We start from the raw sequence: 19523 nt of genomic DNA, 5'->3' as shown, positions 1-19523 counted from the left end.
GGACTCATTTCGAGCCTTAGAGGTCGTTTCTTGTCCGGTTGCCCTGTCTTCGACCTGGGAACCCAATTTTGGTCCTCGGGTCCCATTTTTTTTTGTCTCGCATCCCACTTTTGGCCTGTGGCCTTTTCGGGGTCGATTCTCGTTTTGGGCATCAGAGCATGTTTCTTCTCCTAAAACCCAATATTTGTTTATTAAGTCTCGGAACACATTTTTGTTCTCGTGGACCCATCATGGGTCTTGGAACGCATTTGTGGTCCTTGGGTCCCATTTTGCATCCCGAAACTTGTGTTTTGGTGCTTGATCCCTATTTTGGGTGCCCACCTTGCACCAAGTGCGCACCCGGGGCAAACCGAGCGCCTTGGTGCACCGGGGCAAGATCGAGCGTGCACCCGAGGCGCCCCGAACATGCACCAAGGTGCACTCGGCCCACATGTGAGCGCAGGTCGTTGCGCCCGAGGTGGTGTGTGGGCACCGCGTTGCAGACGGGACACTGCACGCACACGACGCCCCGTCCAGGTGCACGCACGTAGGCCGGGCCGGGTGCACACCCGACGCCCTAGCAAGGTGCGCGCACCCGGGCAGGGCTCACACTTGGCGAACGGGGCGAACTTCGCGAGGGAGGGTGTGCACCTCGACGGGGGTGGGTGGCCGGGGTGGATTCGCACGTGGGTCGCGGTTTGCTAAGTACACACTGCGACAAGCTCATAACGGGTGCGATCATACCAGCGTTAGTGCACCGGATCCCATCAGAACTCCGCAGTTAAGCGCGCTTGGGCCGGAGTAGTACTGGGATGGGTGACCTCCCGGGAAGTCCCGGTGTTGCACCCTTTTTTAGTTTTTCGCCGGGCGTCGCAATGCTATTTGAATAAACCTTTTGCCCGTTTGCGTTCTCGTCGGGGCCGGGCCGGGCCGGGGTGCGCTGCCCGCACTACCGCGCGCGCGGGGGCGACACCGAGCGCGCACCCGAGGCGCCCCGAGCACACAGGCCACGGTGCAACCCGGGCGTTGTGCGCGCACCCCGGTGCGCCCGAGGTGCTGCGCGCGCACCCAGGTGAAATCGGTGTGCACCTCGGCCAGTGCGCGCTCGGTCGAGTCGCGCACGTTGGCCAAGGTGCACGGTGATGTTTCTTACTCTAAGGTTCCGCACCAGACGCCCGGGACAGGTGAGCGAAGCTGGGCGGGGCCGGGTGCGCGGCCGGGGCAGGTGCACGCAGCTGGAGAGAGCTTTGGAGCACACCAGAGGTGCGCACCTTGGAGCACACTTCGGAGCGCACCAATGATGCGCTCCATTCAAAAGTTTCCTGAAAAGGCAAAAAAAGTTGAGATTATAGAATTTCCCACTTGAGAGATTGTAAAAAAAAAAAATTTAAAATGAAGGAAACGCGGGTGCCAAGGTGTGCGCGCCCGGGTGCGCAGCCCAGCCAAGGTGTGCGCACCAAGGCGCCCACCCTGGCGAAGGTGCACGCAAGGTGCGCACCCGAGGCAAACCGGACAATTAACCCAACTTTCGACTTCGCGCGCACCTGCGCACCTTGGAGCGCACTTCGGAGCGCTCCTTGGTGCGCACCAATCTTGGGCACCTCGGAGTGCACCATGGCGCCCACCAAGGTGCGCACCCGGGGCAAACCGAGCTCCGACTTCGTGCGCACCTTGGAGCGCACGAAAGGTGCGCACCATGGCGCCCACCAAGGTGCGCAGCCCAGCCAAGGCGTGCGCATCAAGGTGCGCACCCGGGGCAAACCGAGCTCCGACTTCGTGCGCACCTTGGAGCGCACAAAGGGTGCGCAACCCAGCCAAGGTGTGCGCACCCCGGGCAAACCGAGCTCCGAATCGTGCGCACCTTGGAGCACACTTCGGAGCCCTCCTTGGTGCGCACCGATGTTGCGCACCTCGGAGCGCACCCGGGGAAAACAATGCAATTAACCCGACTTTCGACTTCGTGGGCACCTCGGAGCGCTCTCGGGTTCGCACCTCGGAGCACACCGAGGTGCGCACCTTTGATGCGCTGCCTTCACCAATTTCCAGAAAAGGCAAGAAAACATTGAGAAGGTGTGCGCACCGAGGTGCCCACCCTGGCGAAGGTGCACGCGAGGTGCGCACCCGGGGCAAACCGGGCTCCGACTTCGTGCACGCCATGCTGCGCACCTTGGAGGGCCATGGTGCGCACCTTGGAGCACACTTCGGAGCGCTCAATGGTGCCCAACCCAGCCAAGGTGCCCACCGCGGCGAAGGTGCACGCGAGGTGCGCACCCGGGGCAAACCGGGCTCCGACTTCGTGCACGCCGCACCTTGGAGCACACTTCGGAGCGCTCCTTGGTGCGCACCAGGGCGCGCAACCCAGCCGAGGTGCCCACCCCGGCGAAGGTGCACGCGGGGTGCGCACCCGGGGCAAACCGGGCTCCGACTTCGTGCACGCCATGGTGCCCACCGCGCCAAGGTGCACGCGAGGTGCGCACCCGGGGCAAACCGGGCTCCGACTTCGTGCACGCCGCACCTTGGAGCACACTTCGGAGCGCTCCTTGGTGCGCACCAGGGCGCGCAACCCAGCCGAGGTGCCCACCCCGGCGAAGGTGCACGCGAGGTGCGCACCCGGGGCAAACCGGGCTCCGACTTCGTGCACGCCATGGTGCCCACCGCGGCGAAGGTGCACGCGAGGTGCGCACCCGGGGCAAACCGGGCTCCGACTTCGTGCACGCCGCACCTTGGAGCACACTTCGGAGCGCTCCTTGGTGCGCACCATGGTGCCCACCAGGGCGCGCAACCCCGCCGAAGGTGCACGCGAGGTGCGCACCCGGGGCAAACCGGGCTCCGACTTCGTGCACGCCGCACCTTGGAGCACACTTCGGAGCGCTCCTTGGTGCGCACCAGGGCGCGCAACCCCGCCGAAGGTGCACGCGAGGTGCGCACCCGGGGCAAACCGGGCTCCGACTTCGTGCACGCCATGGTGCGCACCAGGGTGCCCACCGCGGCGAAGGTGCGCACCCGGGGCAAACCGGGCTCCGACTTCGTGCACGCCGCACCTTGGAGCACACTTCGGAGCGCTCCTTGGTGCGCACCAGGGCGCGCAACCCAGCCGAGGTGCCCACCCCGGCGAAGGTGCACGCGAGGTGCGCACCCGGGGCAAACCGGGCTCCGACTTCGTGCACGCCATGGTGCCCACCGCGGCGAAGGTGCGCACCCGGGGCAAACCGGGCTAGGACTTCGTGCACGCCGCACCTTGGAGCACACTTCGGAGCGCTCCTTGGTGCGCACCATGGTGCCCACCAGGCCGCGCAACCCAGCCAAGGTGTGCGCACCAAGGTGCACGCGAGGTGCGCACCCGGGGCAAACCGGGGTCCGGCTTCGTGCACGCCGCACCTTGGAGCACACATCGGGGCGCTCCCGGGTTCGCACCGGCGTTGCGCACCGTGGTGGGCACCTCGGAGCGCACCGTGGTGGGCACCTCGGAGCACACCAAGGTGGGCAGCGAGGTGCGCACCTTTGATGCGATGCCTTCACTAATTTCCATAAAAGGCAAAAAAAAACGAGATTTTAAAATTTCCGTTTTGAAAGATAGTGAGAAAAAGGGAATGCTGGTGCCATCTTGAGCCCGCCCTGGTGCGCAGCCCAGCCAAGGTGTGCGCACCAAGGTGCCCACCCTGGCGAAGGTGCGCGCCCGGGCAATTAACCCAACTTCCAACTTCGCGCGCGCCAGGGTGGGAGCGCACCCAACAACCGGGCCTGGGAAGAGCCAATGCGAGAAACCCCACCAAACGCTCTGACAAAAAAAGAGGGGGCGCTCCAGTAACCCCGCTTCGGAGCGCACCCTGGGCAAACCCAGCCAGGGTGCCCACCCCGGCCAAGGTGCAGGCGAGGTGCGCACCCGGGGCAAACCGGGCTCCGACAACGTGCACGCCGCACCTTGGAGCACACTTCGTAGCGCTCCCGGGTGCGCACCTCAGAGCACACCAAGGTGGGCAGCGAGGTGCGCACCTTTGATGCGCTGCCTTCACTAATTTCCAGAAAAGGCAAAAAAAAGAGGAGATTTTAAAATTTCCGTTTTGAAAGATAGTGAAAAAAACGGAACGCGGGTGCCATCTTGAGCCCGCCCTGGTGCACAGCCCAGGTAAGGTGCCCACCCTGGCAAAGGTGCGCACCCGGGCAATTAACCCTACTTCCGACTTCGTGCGCGCCAGGGTGGCAACCGGGCCTGGGAAGAGCCAATGCGAGAAACCCCACCAAACGCTCCGACAAAAAAAGAGGCGGCGCTCCAATAACCCCGCTTCGGAGCGCAGCCGGGGCAAACCCAGCCAAGGTGCCCACCCCGACGAAGGTGCACGCGAGGTGCGCACCCGGGGCAAACCGGGCTCCGACAACGTGCACGCAGCACCTTGGAGCACACTTCGAAGCACTCCCGGGTGCCCACCGGCGTTGCGCACCGTGGTGGGCAGCGAGGTGCGCACCTTTGATGCGCTGCCTTCACTAATTTCCAGAAAAGGCAAAAAAAAATGAGATTTTAAAATTTCCGTTTTGAAAGATAGTGAAAAAAACGGAACGCGGGTGCCATCTTGAGCCCGCCCTGGTGCGCAGCCCAGGCAAGGCATGCGCACCAAGGTGCCCACCCGCGGTGCACACCCGGGGCAAACCGGGCTCCGACTTCGTGCAGGCCGCACCTTGGAGCACACTTCGGAGCGCTCCTTGGTGCGCACCATGGTGCCCACCAGGGCGCACCCGGGGCAAACCGGGCTCCGACTTCGTGCACGCCGCACCTTGGAGCACACATCGGAGCGCTCCCAGGTTCGCACCAGCGTTGCGCACCTTTGATGCGCTGCCTTCACTAATTTCCAGAAAAGGCAAAAAAAAACGATATTTTAAAATTTCCGTTCTGAAAGATAGTGAAAAAAACGGAACGCGGGTGCCATCTTGAGCCCTTCCTGGTGCGCAGCCCAGGCAAGTTGTGCGCACCAAGGTGCCCACCCTGGCGGAGGTGCGCGCCCGGGGCAAACCGGGCTCCGACTTCGTGCACTGCATGGTGCCCACCAAGGCGCGCAACCCAGCCAAGGTGCCCACCGCAGCGAAGGTGCACGCGAGGTGCGCACCCGAGGTGCACACCCGGGGCAAACCGAGCTCCGACTTCGTGCACGCCGCACCTTGGAGCACACTTCAGAGCGCTCCTTGGTGCGCACCAGGGCGCGCAACCCAGCCAAGGTGCTCACCCCGGCGAAGGTGCACGCGAGGTGCGCACCCGGGGCAAGCCGGGCTCGGACTTCGTGCACGCCGCACCTTGGAGCACACATCGGAGCGCTCCCGGGTTCGCACCAGCATTGCGCACCTTTGATGCGCTGCCTTCACTAATTTCCAGAAAAGGCAAAAAAAAAAAAAAAACGAGATTTTAAAATTTCCGTTTTGAAAGATAGTGAAAAAAACGGAACGCGGGTGCCATCTTGAGCCCGCCCTGGTGTGCAGCCCAGGCAAGTTGTGCGCACCAAGGCACCCACCCTGGCCAAGGTGGGTCACGGGGTGGGTCCTAGGGTGGGTAACGGGGTGGGTACTAAGGTGCGTGCCAAGGTGGGTCATGGGGTGGGTGCCAAGGTGGGCACCAGGGTGGGTGTGCACCAACCCTAGCCAGGGTAGGTCACGGGGTGGTTGTCGGGGTGGGCGTCAAGGAGCCAAGGTGGGTGGCAAGTAGCCAAGTTGCGTGCCAAGGTGGGTGTCGGGGTGGGTGCCAAGGATCCAAGGTGGGTGCCAAGGAACCAAGGTGGGTGTCTGGGTGGGTGCCGAGGTGGGAGCCAGGGTGGGTCCCAAGGTGAGTGCAAAGGTGGGTGCCAGGGTCAAGGTGAGTGCCAATGTGGGTTCCAAGGTGCCAGGGTCAGGGTGAGTGCCAATGTGGGTTCAAAGGTGCTAAGTTGGGTGCGAGGTTGGGTGCGAGGGTGGGTGGGTGCCAAGGTGTGCTAGGTGGAAGCCCGGGTGGGTCGGCATCCCATGGGTGTCGAGTTGGGTGCCTGATGGGTGCTTCTTGTCAAGTTTTAGTCGTCGGGACTCATTTCGAGCCTTAGAGGTCGTTTCTTGTCCGGTTGCCCTGTCTTCGACCTGGGAACCCAATTTTGGTCCTCGGGTCCCATTTTTTTTTGTCTCGCATCCCACTTTTGGCCTGTGGCCTTTTCGGGGTCGATTCTCGTTTTGGGCATCAGAGCATGTTTCTTCTCCTAAAACCCAATATTTGTTTATTAAGTCTCGGAACACATTTTTGTTCTCGTGGACCCATCATGGGTCTTGGAACGCATTTGTGGTCCTTGGGTCCCATTTTGCATCCCGAAACTTGTGTTTTGGTGCTTGATCCCTATTTTGGGTGCCCACCTTGCACCAAGTGCGCACCCGGGGCAAACCGAGCGCCTTGGTGCACCGGGGCAAGATCGAGCGTGCACCCGAGGCGCCCCGAACATGCACCAAGGTGCACTCGGCCCACATGTGAGCGCAGGTCGTTGCGCCCGAGGTGGTGTGTGGGCACCGCGTTGCAGACGGGACACTGCACGCACACGACGCCCCGTCCAGGTGCACGCACGTAGGCCGGGCCGGGTGCACACCCGACGCCCTAGCAAGGTGCGCGCACCCGGGCAGGGCTCACACTTGGCGAACGGGGCGCACTTCGCGAGGGAGGGTGTGCACCTCGACGGGGGTGGGTGGCCGGGGTGGATTCGCACGTGGGTCGCGGTTTGCTAAGTACACACTGCGACAAGCTCATAACGGGTGCGATCATACCAGCGTTAGTGCACCGGATCCCATCAGAACTCCGCAGTTAAGCGCGCTTGGGCCGGAGTAGTACTGGGATGGGTGACCTCCCGGGAAGTCCCGGTGTTGCACCCTTTTTTAGTTTTTCGCCGGGCGTCGCAATGCTATTTGAATAAACCTTTTGCCCGTTTGCGTTCTCGTCGGGGCCGGGCCGGGCCGGGGTGCGCTGCCCGCACTACCGCGCGCGCGGGGGCGACACCGAGCGCGCACCCGAGGCGCCCCGAGCACACAGGCCACGGTGCAACCCGGGCGTTGTGCGCGCACCCCGGTGCGCCCGAGGTGCTGCGCGCGCACCCAGGTGAAATCGGTGTGCACCTCGGCCAGTGCGCGCTCGGTCGAGTCGCGCACGTTGGCCAAGGTGCACGGTGATGTTTCTTACTCTAAGGTTCCGCACCAGACGCCCGGGACAGGTGAGCGAAGCTGGGCGGGGCCGGGTGCGCGACCGGGGCAGGTGCACGCAGCTGGAGAGAGCTTTGGAGCACACCAGAGGTGCGCACCTTGGAGCACACTTCGGAGCGCACCAATGATGCGCTCCATTCAAAAGTTTCCTGAAAAGGCAAAAAAAGTTGAGATTATAGAATTTCCCACTTGAGAGATTGTAAAAAAAAAAAATTTAAAATGAAGGAAACGCGGGTGCCAAGGTGTGCGCGCCCGGGTGCGCAGCCCAGCCAAGGTGTGCGCACCAAGGCGCCCACCCTGGCGAAGGTGCACGCAAGGTGCGCACCCGAGGCAAACCGGACAATTAACCCAACTTTCGACTTCGCGCGCACCTGCGCACCTTGGAGCGCACTTCGGAGCGCTCCTTGGTGCGCACCAATCTTGGGCACCTCGGAGTGCACCATGGCGCCCACCAAGGTGCGCACCCGGGGCAAACCGAGCTCCGACTTCGTGCGCACCTTGGAGCGCACGAAAGGTGCGCACCATGGCGCCCACCAAGGTGCGCAGCCCAGCCAAGGCGTGCGCATCAAGGTGCGCACCCTGGCGAAGGTGCGCACCCGGGGCAAACCGAGCTCCGACTTCGTGCGCACCTTGGAGCGCACAAAGGGTGCGCAACCCAGCCAAGGTGTGCGCACCCCGGGCAAACCGAGCTCCGAATCGTGCGCACCTTGGAGCACACTTCGGAGCCCTCCTTGGTGCGCACCGATGTTGCGCACCTCGGAGCGCACCCGGGGAAAACAATGCAATTAACCCGACTTTCGACTTCGTGGGCACCTCGGAGCGCTCTCGGGTTCGCACCTCGGAGCACACCGAGGTGCGCACCTTTGATGCGCTGCCTTCACCAATTTCCAGAAAAGGCAAGAAAACATTGAGAAGGTGTGCGCACCGAGGTGCCCACCCTGGCGAAGGTGCACGCGAGGTGCGCACCCGGGGCAAACCGGGCTCCGACTTCGTGCACGCCATGCTGCGCACCTTGGAGGGCCATGGTGCGCACCTTGGAGCACACTTCGGAGCGCTCAATGGTGCCCAACCCAGCCAAGGTGCCCACCGCGGCGAAGGTGCACGCGAGGTGCGCACCCGGGGCAAACCGGGCTCCGACTTCGTGCACGCCGCACCTTGGAGCACACTTCGGAGCGCTCCTTGGTGCGCACCAGGGCGCGCAACCCAGCCGAGGTGCCCACCCCGGCGAAGGTGCACGCGGGGTGCGCACCCGGGGCAAACCGGGCTCCGACTTCGTGCACGCCATGGTGCCCACCGCGCCAAGGTGCACGCGAGGTGCGCACCCGGGGCAAACCGGGCTCCGACTTCGTGCACGCCGCACCTTGGAGCACACTTCGGAGCGCTCCTTGGTGCGCACCAGGGCGCGCAACCCAGCCGAGGTGCCCACCCCGGCGAAGGTGCACGCGAGGTGCGCACCCGGGGCAAACCGGGCTCCGACTTCGTGCACGCCATGGTGCCCACCGCGGCGAAGGTGCACGCGAGGTGCGCACCCGGGGCAAACCGGGCTCCGACTTCGTGCACGCCGCACCTTGGAGCACACTTCGGAGCGCTCCTTGGTGCGCACCATGGTGCCCACCAGGGCGCGCAACCCCGCCGAAGGTGCACGCGAGGTGCGCACCCGGGGCAAACCGGGCTCCGACTTCGTGCACGCCGCACCTTGGAGCACACTTCGGAGCGCTCCTTGGTGCGCACCAGGGCGCGCAACCCCGCCGAAGGTGCACGCGAGGTGCGCACCCGGGGCAAACCGGGCTCCGACTTCGTGCACGCCATGGTGCGCACCAGGGTGCCCACCGCGGCGAAGGTGCGCACCCGGGGCAAACCGGGCTCCGACTTCGTGCACGCCGCACCTTGGAGCACACTTCGGAGCGCTCCTTGGTGCGCACCAGGGCGCGCAACCCAGCCGAGGTGCCCACCCCGGCGAAGGTGCACGCGAGGTGCGCACCCGGGGCAAACCGGGCTCCGACTTCGTGCACGCCATGGTGCCCACCGCGGCGAAGGTGCGCACCCGGGGCAAACCGGGCTAGGACTTCGTGCACGCCGCACCTTGGAGCACACTTCGGAGCGCTCCTTGGTGCGCACCATGGTGCCCACCAGGCCGCGCAACCCAGCCAAGGTGTGCGCACCAAGGTGCACGCGAGGTGCGCACCCGGGGCAAACCGGGGTCCGGCTTCGTGCACGCCGCACCTTGGAGCACACATCGGGGCGCTCCCGGGTTCGCACCGGCGTTGCGCACCGTGGTGGGCACCTCGGAGCGCACCGTGGTGGGCACCTCGGAGCACACCAAGGTGGGCAGCGAGGTGCGCACCTTTGATGCGATGCCTTCACTAATTTCCATAAAAGGCAAAAAAAAACGAGATTTTAAAATTTCCGTTTTGAAAGATAGTGAGAAAAAGGGAATGCTGGTGCCATCTTGAGCCCGCCCTGGTGCGCAGCCCAGCCAAGGTGTGCGCACCAAGGTGCCCACCCTGGCGAAGGTGCGCGCCCGGGCAATTAACCCAACTTCCAACTTCGCGCGCGCCAGGGTGGGAGCGCACCCAACAACCGGGCCTGGGAAGAGCCAATGCGAGAAACCCCACCAAACGCTCTGACAAAAAAAGAGGGGGCGCTCCAGTAACCCCGCTTCGGAGCGCACCCTGGGCAAACCCAGCCAGGGTGCCCACCCCGGCCAAGGTGCAGGCGAGGTGCGCACCCGGGGCAAACCGGGCTCCGACAACGTGCACGCCGCACCTTGGAGCACACTTCGTAGCGCTCCCGGGTGCGCACCTCAGAGCACACCAAGGTGGGCAGCGAGGTGCGCACCTTTGATGCGCTGCCTTCACTAATTTCCAGAAAAGGCAAAAAAAAGAGGAGATTTTAAAATTTCCGTTTTGAAAGATAGTGAAAAAAACGGAACGCGGGTGCCATCTTGAGCCCGCCCTGGTGCACAGCCCAGGTAAGGTGCCCACCCTGGCAAAGGTGCGCACCCGGGCAATTAACCCTACTTCCGACTTCGTGCGCGCCAGGGTGGCAACCGGGCCTGGGAAGAGCCAATGCGAGAAACCCCACCAAACGCTCCGACAAAAAAAGAGGCGGCGCTCCAATAACCCCGCTTCGGAGCGCAGCCGGGGCAAACCCAGCCAAGGTGCCCACCCCGACGAAGGTGCACGCGAGGTGCGCACCCGGGGCAAACCGGGCTCCGACAACGTGCACGCAGCACCTTGGAGCACACTTCGAAGCACTCCCGGGTGCCCACCGGCGTTGCGCACCGTGGTGGGCAGCGAGGTGCGCACCTTTGATGCGCTGCCTTCACTAATTTCCAGAAAAGGCAAAAAAAAATGAGATTTTAAAATTTCCGTTTTGAAAGATAGTGAAAAAAACGGAACGCGGGTGCCATCTTGAGCCCGCCCTGGTGCGCAGCCCAGGCAAGGCATGCGCACCAAGGTGCCCACCCGCGGTGCACACCCGGGGCAAACCGGGCTCCGACTTCGTGCAGGCCGCACCTTGGAGCACACTTCGGAGCGCTCCTTGGTGCGCACCATGGTGCCCACCAGGGCGCACCCGGGGCAAACCGGGCTCCGACTTCGTGCACGCCGCACCTTGGAGCACACATCGGAGCGCTCCCAGGTTCGCACCAGCGTTGCGCACCTTTGATGCGCTGCCTTCACTAATTTCCAGAAAAGGCAAAAAAAAACGATATTTTAAAATTTCCGTTCTGAAAGATAGTGAAAAAAACGGAACGCGGGTGCCATCTTGAGCCCTTCCTGGTGCGCAGCCCAGGCAAGTTGTGCGCACCAAGGTGCCCACCCTGGCGGAGGTGCGCGCCCGGGGCAAACCGGGCTCCGACTTCGTGCACTGCATGGTGCCCACCAAGGCGCGCAACCCAGCCAAGGTGCCCACCGCAGCGAAGGTGCACGCGAGGTGCGCACCCGAGGTGCACACCCGGGGCAAACCGAGCTCCGACTTCGTGCACGCCGCACCTTGGAGCACACTTCAGAGCGCTCCTTGGTGCGCACCAGGGCGCGCAACCCAGCCAAGGTGCTCACCCCGGCGAAGGTGCACGCGAGGTGCGCACCCGGGGCAAGCCGGGCTCGGACTTCGTGCACGCCGCACCTTGGAGCACACATCGGAGCGCTCCCGGGTTCGCACCAGCATTGCGCACCTTTGATGCGCTGCCTTCACTAATTTCCAGAAAAGGCAAAAAAAAAAAAAAAACGAGATTTTAAAATTTCCGTTTTGAAAGATAGTGAAAAAAACGGAACGCGGGTGCCATCTTGAGCCCGCCCTGGTGTGCAGCCCAGGCAAGTTGTGCGCACCAAGGCACCCACCCTGGCCAAGGTGGGTCACGGGGTGGGTCCTAGGGTGGGTAACGGGGTGGGTACTAAGGTGCGTGCCAAGGTGGGTCATGGGGTGGGTGCCAAGGTGGGCACCAGGGTGGGTGTGCACCAACCCTAGCCAGGGTAGGTCACGGGGTGGTTGTCGGGGTGGGCGTCAAGGAGCCAAGGTGGGTGGCAAGTAGCCAAGTTGCGTGCCAAGGTGGGTGTCGGGGTGGGTGCCAAGGATCCAAGGTGGGTGCCAAGGAACCAAGGTGGGTGTCTGGGTGGGTGCCGAGGTGGGAGCCAGGGTGGGTCCCAAGGTGAGTGCAAAGGTGGGTGCCAGGGTCAAGGTGAGTGCCAATGTGGGTTCCAAGGTGCCAGGGTCAGGGTGAGTGCCAATGTGGGTTCAAAGGTGCTAAGTTGGGTGCGAGGTTGGGTGCGAGGGTGGGTGGGTGCCAAGGTGTGCTAGGTGGAAGCCCGGGTGGGTCGGCATCCCATGGGTGTCGAGTTGGGTGCCTGATGGGTGCTTCTTGTCAAGTTTTAGTCGTCGGGACTCATTTCGAGCCTTAGAGGTCGTTTCTTGTCCGGTTGCCCTGTCTTCGACCTGGGAACCCAATTTTGGTCCTCGGGTCCCATTTTTTTTTGTCTCGCATCCCACTTTTGGCCTGTGGCCTTTTCGGGGTCGATTCTCGTTTTGGGCATCAGAGCATGTTTCTTCTCCTAAAACCCAATATTTGTTTATTAAGTCTCGGAACACATTTTTGTTCTCGTGGACCCATCATGGGTCTTGGAACGCATTTGTGGTCCTTGGGTCCCATTTTGCATCCCGAAACTTGTGTTTTGGTGCTTGATCCCTATTTTGGGTGCCCACCTTGCACCAAGTGCGCACCCGGGGCAAACCGAGCGCCTTGGTGCACCGGGGCAAGATCGAGCGTGCACCCGAGGCGCCCCGAACATGCACCAAGGTGCACTCGGCCCACATGTGAGCGCAGGTCGTTGCGCCCGAGGTGGTGTGTGGGCACCGCGTTGCAGACGGGACACTGCACGCACACGACGCCCCGTCCAGGTGCACGCACGTAGGCCGGGCCGGGTGCACACCCGACGCCCTAGCAAGGTGCGCGCACCCGGGCAGGGCTCACACTTGGCGAACGGGGCGCACTTCGCGAGGGAGGGTGTGCACCTCGACGGGGGTGGGTGGCCGGGGTGGATTCGCACGTGGGTCGCGGTTTGCTAAGTACACACTGCGACAAGCTCATAACGGGTGCGATCATACCAGCGTTAGTGCACCGGATCCCATCAGAACTCCGCAGTTAAGCGCGCTTGGGCCGGAGTAGTACTGGGATGGGTGACCTCCCGGGAAGTCCCGGTGTTGCACCCTTTCTTAGTTTTTCGCCGGGCGTCGCAATGCTATTTGAATAAACCTTTTGCCCGTTTGCGTTCTCGTCGGGGCCGGGCCGGGCCGGGGTGCGCTGCCCGCACTACCGCGCGCGCGGGGGCGACACCGAGCGCGCACCCGAGGCGCCCCGAGCACACAGGCCACGGTGCAACCCGGGCGTTGTGCGCGCACCCCGGTGCGCCCGAGGTGCTGCGCGCGCACCCAGGTGAAATCGGTGTGCACCTCGGCCAGTGCGCGCTCGGTCGAGTCGCGCACGTTGGCCAAGGTGCACGGTGATGTTTCTTACTCTAAGGTTCCGCACCAGACGCCCGGGACAGGTGAGCGAAGCTGGGCGGGGCCGGGTGCGCGGCCGGGGCAGGTGCACGCAGCTGGAGAGAGCTTTGGAGCACACCAGAGGTGCGCACCTTGGAGCACACTTCGGAGCGCACCAATGATGCGCTCCATTCAAAAGTTTCCTGAAAAGGCAAAAAAAGTTGAGATTATAGAATTTCCCACTTGAGAGATTGTAAAAAAAAAAAATTTAAAATGAAGGAAACGCGGGTGCCAAGGTGTGCGCGCCCGGGTGCGCAGCCCAGCCAAGGTGTGCGCACCAAGGCGCCCACCCTGGCGAAGGTGCACGCAAGGTGCGCACCCGAGGCAAACCGGACAATTAACCCAACTTTCGACTTCGCGCGCACCTGCGCACCTTGGAGCGCACTTCGGAGCGCTCCTTGGTGCGCACCAATCTTGGGCACCTCGGAGTGCACCATGGCGCCCACCAAGGTGCGCACCCGGGGCAAACCGAGCTCCGACTTCGTGCGCACCTTGGAGCGCACGAAAGGTGCGCACCATGGCGCCCACCAAGGTGCGCAGCCCAGCCAAGGCGTGCGCATCAAGGTGCGCACCCTGGCGAAGGTGCGCACCCGGGGCAAACCGAGCTCCGACTTCGTGCGCACCTTGGAGCGCACAAAGGGTGCGCAACCCAGCCAAGGTGTGCGCACCCCGGGCAAACCGAGCTCCGAATCGTGCGCACCTTGGAGCACACTTCGGAGCCCTCCTTGGTGCGCACCGATGTTGCGCACCTCGGAGCGCACCCGGGGAAAACAATGCAATTAACCCGACTTTCGACTTCGTGGGCACCTCGGAGCGCTCTCGGGTTCGCACCTCGGAGCACACCGAGGTGCGCACCTTTGATGCGCTGCCTTCACCAATTTCCAGAAAAGGCAAGAAAACATTGAGAAGGTGTGCGCACCGAGGTGCCCACCCTGGCGAAGGTGCACGCGAGGTGCGCACCCGGGGCAAACCGGGCTCCGACTTCGTGCACGCCATGCTGCGCACCTTGGAGGGCCATGGTGCGCACCTTGGAGCACACTTCGGAGCGCTCAATGGTGCCCAACCCAGCCAAGGTGCCCACCGCGGCGAAGGTGCACGCGAGGTGCGCACCCGGGGCAAACCGGGCTCCGACTTCGTGCACGCCGCACCTTGGAGCACACTTCGGAGCGCTCCTTGGTGCGCACCAGGGCGCGCAACCCAGCCGAGGTGCCCACCCCGGCGAAGGTGCACGCGGGGTGCGCACCCGGGGCAAACCGGGCTCCGACTTCGTGCACGCCATGGTGCCCACCGCGGCGAAGGTGCACGCGAGGTGCGCACCCGGGGCAAACCGGGCTCCGACTTCGTGCACGCCGCACCTTGGAGCACACTTCGGAGCGCTCCTTGGTGCGCACCAGGGCGCGCAACCCAGCCGAGGTGCCCACCCCGGCGAAGGTGCACGCGAGGTGCGCACCCGGGGCAAACCGGGCTCCGACTTCGTGCACGCCATGGTGCCCACCGCGGCGAAGGTGCACGCGAGGTGCGCACCCGGGGCAAACCGGGCTCCGACTTCGTGCACGCCGCACCTTGGAGCACACTTCGGAGCGCTCCTTGGTGCGCACCATGGTGCCCACCAGGGCGCGCAACCCCGCCGAAGGTGCACGCGAGGTGCGCACCCGGGGCAAACCGGGCTCCGACTTCGTGCACGCCGCACCTTGGAGCACACTTCGGAGCGCTCCTTGGTGCGCACCAGGGCGCGCAACCCCGCCGAAGGTGCACGCGAGGTGCGCACCCGGGGCAAACCGGGCTCCGACTTCGTGCACGCCATGGTGCGCACCAGGGTGCCCACCGCGGCGAAGGTGCGCACCCGGGGCAAACCGGGCTCCGACTTCGTGCACGCCGCACCTTGGAGCACACTTCGGAGCGCTCCTTGGTGCGCACCAGGGCGCGCAACCCAGCCGAGGTGCCCACCCCGGCGAAGGTGCACGCGAGGTGCGCACCCGGGGCAAACCGGGCTCCGACTTCGTGCACGCCATGGTGCCCACCGCGGCGAAGGTGCGCACCCGGGGCAAACCGGGCTAGGACTTCGTGCACGCCGCACCTTGGAGCACACTTTGGAGCGCTCCTTGGTGCGCACCATGGTGCCCACCAGGCCGCGCAACCCAGCCAAGGTGTGCGCACCAAGGTGCACGCGAGGTGCGCACCCGGGGCAAACCGGGGTCCGGCTTCGTGCACGCCGCACCTTGGAGCACACATCGGGGCGCTCCCGGGTTCGCACCGGCGTTGCGCACCGTGGTGGGCACCTCGGAGCGCACCGTGGTGGGCACCTCGGAGCACACCAAGGTGGGCAGCGAGGTGCGCACCTTTGATGCGATGCCTTCACTAATTTCCATAAAAGGCAAAAAAAAACGAGATTTTAAAATTTCCGTTTTGAAAGATAGTGAGAAAAAGGGAATGCTGGTGCCATCTTGAGCCCGCCCTGGTGCGCAGCCCAGCCAAGGTGTGCGCACCAAGGTGCCCACCCTGGCGAAGGTGCGCGCCCGGGCAATTAACCCAACTTCCAACTTCGCGCGCGCCAGGGTGGGAGCGCACCCAACAACCGGGCCTGGGAAGAGCCAATGCGAGAAACCCCACCAAACGCTCTGACAAAAAAAGAGGGGGCGCTCCAGTAACCCCGCTTCGGAGCGCACCCTGGGCAAACCCAGCCAGGGTGCCCACCCCGGCCAAGGTGCAGGCGAGGTGCGCACCCGGGGCAAACCGGGCTCCGACAACGTGCACGCCGCACCTTGGAGCACACTTCGTAGCGCTCCCGGGTGCGCACCTCAGAGCACACCAAGGTGGGCAGCGAGGTGCGCACCTTTGATGCGCTGCCTTCACTAATTTCCAGAAAAGGCAAAAAAAAGAGGAGATTTTAAAATTTCCGTTTTGAAAGATAGTGAAAAAAACGGAACGCGGGTGCCATCTTGAGCCCGCCCTGGTGCACAGCCCAGGTAAGGTGCCCACCCTGGCAAAGGTGCGCACCCGGGCAATTAACCCTACTTCCGACTTCGTGCGCGCCAGGGTGGCAACCGGGCCTGGGAAGAGCCAATGCGAGAAACCCCACCAAACGCTCCGACAAAAAAAGAGGCGGCGCTCCAATAACCCCGCTTCGGAGCGCAGCCGGGGCAAACCCAGCCAAGGTGCCCACCCCGACGAAGGTGCACGCGAGGTGCGCACCCGGGGCAAACCGGGCTCCGACAACGTGCACGCAGCACCTTGGAGCACACTTCGAAGCACTCCCGGGTGCCCACCGGCGTTGCGCACCGTGGTGGGCAGCGAGGTGCGCACCTTTGATGCGCTGCCTTCACTAATTTCCAGAAAAGGCAAAAAAAAATGAGATTTTAAAATTTCCGTTTTGAAAGATAGTGAAAAAAACGGAACGCGGGTGCCATCTTGAGCCCGCCCTGGTGCGCAGCCCAGGCAAGGCATGCGCACCAAGGTGCCCACCCGCGGTGCACGCCCGGGGCAAACCGGGCTCCGACTTCGTGCAGGCCGCACCTTGGAGCACACTTCGGAGCGCTCCTTGGTGCGCACCATGGTGCCCACCAGGGCGCACCCGGGGCAAACCGGGCTCCGACTTCGTGCACGCCGCACCTTGGAGCACACATCGGAGCGCTCCCAGGTTCGCACCAGCGTTGCGCACCTTTGATGCGCTGCCTTCACTAATTTCCAGAAAAGGCAAAAAAAAACGATATTTTAAAATTTCCGTTCTGAAAGATAGTGAAAAAAACGGAACGCGGGTGCCATCTTGAGCCCTTCCTGGTGCGCAGCCCAGGCAAGTTGTGCGCACCAAGGTGCCCACCCTGGCGGAGGTGCGCGCCCGGGGCAAACCGGGCTCCGACTTCGTGCACTGCATGGTGCCCACCAAGGCGCGCAACCCAGCCAAGGTGCCCACCGCAGCGAAGGTGCACGCGAGGTGCGCACCCGAGGTGCACACCCGGGGCAAACCGAGCTCCGACTTCGTGCACGCCGCACCTTGGAGCACACTTCAGAGCGCTCCTTGGTGCGCACCAGGGCGCGCAACCCAGCCAAGGTGCTCACCCCGGCGAAGGTGCACGCGAGGTGCGCACCCGGGGCAAGCCGGGCTCGGACTTCGTGCACGCCGCACCTTGGAGCACACATCGGAGCGCTCCCGGGTTCGCACCAGCATTGCGCACCTTTGATGCGCTGCCTTCACTAATTTCCAGAAAAGGCAAAAAAAAAAAAAAAACGAGATTTTAAAATTTCCGTTTTGAAAGATAGTGAAAAAAACGGAACGCGGGTGCCATCTTGAGCCCGCCCTGGTGTGCAGCCCAGGCAAGTTGTGCGCACCAAGGCACCCACCCTGGCCAAGGTGGGTCACGGGGTGGGTCCTAGGGTGGGTAACGGGGTGGGTACTAAGGTGCGTGCCAAGGTGGGTCATGGGGTGGGTGCCAAGGTGGGCACCAGGGTGGGTGTGCACCAACCCTAGCCAGGGTAGGTCACGGGGTGGTTGTCGGGGTGGGCGTCAAGGAGCCAAGGTGGGTGGCAAGTAGCCAAGTTGCGTGCCAAGGTGGGTGTCGGGGTGGGTGCCAAGGATCCAAGGTGGGTGCCAAGGAACCAAGGTGGGTGTCTGGGTGGGTGCCGAGGTGGGAGCCAGGGTGGGTCCCAAGGTGAGTGCAAAGGTGGGTGCCAGGGTCAAGGTGAGTGCCAATGTGGGTTCCAAGGTGCCAGGGTCAGGGTGAGTGCCAATGTGGGTTCAAAGGTGCTAAGTTGGGTGCGAGGTTGGGTGCGAGGGTGGGTGGGTGCCAAGGTGTGCTAGGTGGAAGCCCGGGTGGGTCGGCATCCCATGGGTGTCGAGTTGGGTGCCTGATGGGTGCTTCTTGTCAAGTTTTAGTCGTCGGGACTCATTTCGAGCCTTAGAGGTCGTTTCTTGTCCGGTTGCCCTGTCTTCGACCTGGGAACCCAATTTTGGTCCTCGGGTCCCATTTTTTTTTGTCTCGCATCCCACTTTTGGCCTGTGGCCTTTTCGGGGTCGATTCTCGTTTTGGGCATCAGAGCATGTTTCTTCTCCTAAAACCCAATATTTGTTTATTAAGTCTCGGAACACATTTTTGTTCTCGTGGACCCATCATGGGTCTTGGAACGCATTTGTGGTCCTTGGGTCCCATTTTGCATCCCGAAACTTGTGTTTTGGTGCTTGATCCCTATTTTGGGTGCCCACCTTGCACCAAGTGCGCACCCGGGGCAAACCGAGCGCCTTGGTGCACCGGGGCAAGATCGAGCGTGCACCCGAGGCGCCCCGAACATGCACCAAGGTGCACTCGGCCCACATGTGAGCGCAGGTCGTTGCGCCCGAGGTGGTGTGTGGGCACCGCGTTGCAGACGGGACACTGCACGCACACGACGCCCCGTCCAGGTGCACGCACGTAGGCCGGGCCGGGTGCACACCCGACGCCCTAGCAAGGTGCGCGCACCCGGGCAGGGCTCACACTTGGCGAACGGGGCGCACTTCGCGAGGGAGGGTGTGCACCTCGACGGGGGTGGGTGGCCGGGGTGGATTCGCACGTGGGTCGCGGTTTGCTAAGTACACACTGCGACAAGCTCATAACGGGTGCGATCATACCAGCGTTAGTGCACCGGATCCCATCAGAACTCCGCAGTTAAGCGCGCTTGGGCCGGAGTAGTACTGGGATGGGTGACCTCCCGGGAAGTCCCGGTGTTGCACCCTTTTTTAGTTTTTCGCCGGGCGTCGCAATGCTATTTGAATAAACCTTTTGCCCGTTTGCGTTCTCGTCGGGGCCGGGCCGGGCCGGGGTGCGCTGCCCGCACTACCGCGCGCGCGGGGGCGACACCGAGCGCGCACCCGAGGCGCCCCGAGCACACAGGCCACGGTGCAACCCGGGCGTTGTGCGCGCACCCCGGTGCGCCCGAGGTGCTGCGCGCGCACCCAGGTGAAATCGGTGTGCACCTCGGCCAGTGCGCGCTCGGTCGAGTCGCGCACGTTGGCCAAGGTGCACGGTGATGTTTCTTACTCTAAGGTTCCGCACCAGACGCCCGGGACAGGTGAGCGAAGCTGGGCGGGGCCGGGTGCGCGGCCGGGGCAGGTGCACGCAGCTAGAGAGAGCTTTGGAGCACACCAGAGGTGCGCACCTTGGAGCACACTTCGGAGCGCACCAATGATGCGCTCCATTCAAAAGTTTCCTGAAAAGGCAAAAAAAGTTGAGATTATAGAATTTCCCACTTGAGAGATTGTAAAAAAAAAAAATTTAAAATGAAGGAAACGCGGGTGCCAAGGTGTGCGCGCCCGGGTGCGCAGCCCAGCCAAGGTGTGCGCACCAAGG

At 63.4% G+C, this 19523-nt stretch overlaps 4 non-coding genes across 4 annotated transcripts; all 4 read left to right on the top strand.

Annotated features, from left to right (window-relative positions):
- The first annotated feature begins 709 nt into the window (after positions 1–709).
- On the top strand, positions 710–828 carry LOC131863517 (5S ribosomal RNA). Its single transcript, XR_009362417.1, has one exon. It is a non-coding gene; the product is annotated as a 5S ribosomal RNA (ribosomal RNA).
- A 5896-nt stretch (positions 829–6724) lies between these two features.
- LOC131863516 (5S ribosomal RNA) lies at positions 6725–6843 on the top strand. The gene has a single exon (XR_009362416.1). It is a non-coding gene; the product is annotated as a 5S ribosomal RNA (ribosomal RNA).
- A 5914-nt stretch (positions 6844–12757) lies between these two features.
- On the top strand, positions 12758–12876 carry LOC131863515 (5S ribosomal RNA). Its single transcript, XR_009362415.1, has one exon. It is a non-coding gene; the product is annotated as a 5S ribosomal RNA (ribosomal RNA).
- A 5915-nt stretch (positions 12877–18791) lies between these two features.
- LOC131863514 (5S ribosomal RNA) lies at positions 18792–18910 on the top strand. The gene has a single exon (XR_009362414.1). It is a non-coding gene; the product is annotated as a 5S ribosomal RNA (ribosomal RNA).
- Positions 18911–19523: the final 613 nt, after the last annotated feature.

This window comes from Cryptomeria japonica, unplaced genomic scaffold (genome assembly GCF_030272615.1).
Source record: "Cryptomeria japonica unplaced genomic scaffold, Sugi_1.0 HiC_scaffold_64, whole genome shotgun sequence".
NCBI classification, from domain to species: Eukaryota; Viridiplantae; Streptophyta; class Pinopsida; order Cupressales; family Cupressaceae; genus Cryptomeria; species Cryptomeria japonica.
This window is presented reverse-complemented; position numbering and strand designations above follow the sequence as displayed.